Source organism: Chrysochloris asiatica, unplaced genomic scaffold (assembly GCF_000296735.1).
Source record: "Chrysochloris asiatica unplaced genomic scaffold, ChrAsi1.0 scaffold00002, whole genome shotgun sequence".
NCBI classification, from domain to species: domain Eukaryota; kingdom Metazoa; phylum Chordata; class Mammalia; order Afrosoricida; family Chrysochloridae; genus Chrysochloris; species Chrysochloris asiatica.
Genome location: NW_006408520.1, coordinates 2174946 through 2178481, shown reverse-complemented (window position 1 = coordinate 2178481; position 3536 = coordinate 2174946). Strand labels below are relative to the sequence as shown.

Sequence of the window (3536 nt, the reverse complement as noted above, 5' to 3'; positions counted from 1 at the left end):
GACTCGATGGCACCTGACAACAACAACAACAACAAACAACAACAACCACAGTTTGAAAGCTAGTTGTATTGAATTCAGTGTTGTTTCTAATTCAGCTTTATGTTCTAGGCTCTGTAGGACTGCTTCTATTAGAAGCTTCAACCTTAGCTTTGTTTATTATGATCAGTTATCATGTGAGTGCTACAATTCAACAGTAATGAGACTGTAAATCTATGTGTTACAATGAAAGCCACATTAATCAATTTAAGATATTTTTATTAAGTGCACAGCACTTTTTTAGGTTATTTGAAACATGTTACACATGCTAAGATCAGAGATTACTGGAAAAGCTAAATAACTATGTGGAATGTTACAATGTAAGAAAACAAATTTATACATAATAAAGAATGAAAAATAGGTTGTTTTAGTCCCAATGAGTGAGAAGTATGGCTGTATATGGAAGAGAATGGATGTATATGAAAGACAATGGAATATGAGACATGGAGCAGTTTTATGAACTCTGGCTAAAGAGTCAAAAAATGGGAAAAAATGATGATGTCGCCAGGCAGTCACACAAGAAAATGGAAAACAAATTCACATGCCAACAGATTATGCGGAGGTGACTGTGGACTTTCACTGCTGGATATGCAGGAAGAACTGTAACAGTGAGAAGCAGTGGCAAGGCCACATCTCCTCCGAGAGGCACAAAGATAAGGTTTTCCACATAGAAGATGACCACTACCGCTGGCAGCCCGCTTCGCCGCCAGGTATTTTATTGCGATATGTATATGAACCGGTTCTGCACTGAAGACAACTGCAGCTGCAAATTTGCCCACGGGAATGCTGAGCTCCAGCAGCGGGAAGAAAGACGAGATGCCCTCAAGATAAAACCCAACAAAGCTGGAAAAGATCACTTAATCTCCCCAAATTATAATGACTTTGGAAAATGCAGATTTTTGCTTTAAGATTTAAACTAAGAGTCTGGGTTTTACGTATATTATCTAAACGGAGCATTGACCAGAAACACTAAAAGTGTTTCAAGGCTCGCTCGTAGCAGAGTTGCTGCAGATTGTCTTCTTGTATTGGTGTCTGTTGTTTCTCCTTAGCAGCAACCCACAGTAGGTAGGAAATCGGGCTATTTGAACAGGTCTGGCCATGCTCTCATGGAAACATTGGCCTCAAATGGCAAAGTGACCGCTACCCGATTGCCATTTGTTGAACAGATCTTTGGATGGAGTATGTTGAGGAAGAGGCTAAGGTGATGTCCTGGATGACTTCCTAAGTTGGTTCTTCAGGTCGGAACCATGGTAAACAAACAAACATTAGTTACAGGGATCAGAACACATAACGGCTGAAATTCTTTACATATTTTAGCAGAACGAATCTGTCTGATAGAATACAGTTTGCTACTTATCTGTACATAGGTTGCTTTAAAAAAAAGATTTTATTAACTCAAGATTTTAAGTCAAATAACTATTTAACACTAATATACGCTAAATGGTGTACTTTTCTGTATTTATATGTTTCACTATAATAAGGGAACTGAGGATACTGTGCATTGAAAGTGTTTTGGAGAAAAAAGCAATCAGTTGACTCACATTTTATTTCTTGGTCTTCTGCTGTTTAAAGATGATTTTGAAAGATGAAACTTGCAATGTTGGTATTGTGTAGTGTATGGACCAAGAATGCCTATAATGAAGATTCTATATGTAGGAAAAAAAAAATAGGTTGTTTTATTCCAAAATAGGGAGATACACACATGATGGAATGGTCTGAGAAAGTTTTGTGGGAAAAGATGAGGATTTGTGAGGGAGAGAAAGGTAGGAATGTAGTACAAGAAAAAAGGTATGACAAAGGTGCCAAAGAATAACACTAAGATACTATGTTGAGTGAAGAGAATATTTGATTAATGAGTTTGGAGATGTGGATTTATACTAGAAGAAGTTCTGGTGGCACTGTGGGTTAGGCAAGGGTTGCTAACAACAAAGTTGGTGGTTCAAATCCAACAGCTTCACTTTGGAAGAAAGATGAGGCTGTCTTTCACTGCACAGATTCGCAGTGTCAGAAACTCTAGATAGATAGGGTCACTAAGAGTCAAATATGCTCAATAGTGGTGGGTTTTTTTTTTCTTTTTTGGTTTAGTCGCTGGGTAGGGAGTACTGATAGTTAGAGCTACTAAACAAAAGTTTGGTGATTTGAACCCATCCATCTCTATGAACGAAAGATGTGATAGTATATTTTTCATTAAGAGTACAGCCTTGAAAAGAGATAACTGGTAGTTCTACTATGTCCTTTGTGGTCATTGTGATTTGGCAGCAATTTGAGGTTAATAGGTTAGTATTTGGATGGTACAAAGGGCTAATGCTCTCTGTTGCTAACTAAAAAGTTAGAGGATAGAGTCCACCCAAAAATGTCTCTTAAGAAAAGTCTGGGATCCTAATTCCAAAAATAAAATCTGACATTGAAAATGGAGCACACTCTACTCTGGTACACAAGGAGTCATCATAAAATGGTTAGTGAAAAACAATCTGGAAAGTAGATTGGGACCACAACCTTAACATCCATTTCTTGACAAGTTTTTTTTTTTTTTTTTTTTTTTTTTAAGAATGCTTGATATACTCAAACCAGCAATGCCATCTTTGAATATAAAGATATCTCTTTCTATGCAAGAAAATCACATATTTTCACTGGGTTATTTTATCATCTATCATGCTATATTGATACAGAATTAGTTTATTAAGTTTTCATGTTGCTGCCTTCTATCTTCCTTCTCTCCTCTAGTTGTTTAAATGAAACTGCAGTCCACTAGCACATATGTTGACAATCTTTAAATCTCTTCTGATTTGCATGAAGCTGTATTTGTCAATCCTTACTCCAGGCTTCTATTGTCATGTTTTGAAATAATTGATACTGATTGACAACTTGCTTCTGACTTACTATTTTTAAACCACAGGGGATGAAAAGAATAGAACTGTCCCTTGATATAACTGTCAATCAAATGACACAAGAATATTATAACATTAAACAAAGCCCTGCAAACTGATGATGTTAGCAATACTACTAGCTTTGTAAAAGAAACTATAAAATTCCTTAATGACTTACTATGAGTATTAATTTAATATCTTTAAATATTTTAAATATCAAATTGCATCTAGCAAAATACCACTTCAATGGGTGTAGCCTAAATTTTTTATTTGATAAGAAAAACATTGTTTCGTATAAAATATTTTTGGGTATTTCTTCTAAAAGTAGCAAATCAATGAAGAAAATACTTTCCAATCATTTTAACAAAACAGCTGAAAAAGGAAGTAAAATATTTTAATGGACTAACAACACAGTAGAATTTTATTTGAGAATTACACCATTTCCTGAAAGACAGAATTCCATTTTGTACAGGTTTAATTTTAGAGGTGCATTTCTCAAGCTGGGGGAACTGAAGAAAAAAGTCAAGCCTCGACTTTCGTTATTGACTGGACAAATTATTGACTGATGCAGAATGCATGAAGAGAAGATGGAAGGAATACACAAAGTCATTTTATCAAAAGGAAATGGTTATA

At 35.4% G+C, this 3536-nt stretch overlaps 1 pseudogene; it reads left to right on the top strand.

The window, feature by feature from the left end:
* The first annotated feature begins 455 nt into the window (after nt 1–455).
* LOC102813067 lies at nt 456–956 on the top strand (annotated as a pseudogene).
* Nucleotides 957–3536: the final 2580 nt, after the last annotated feature.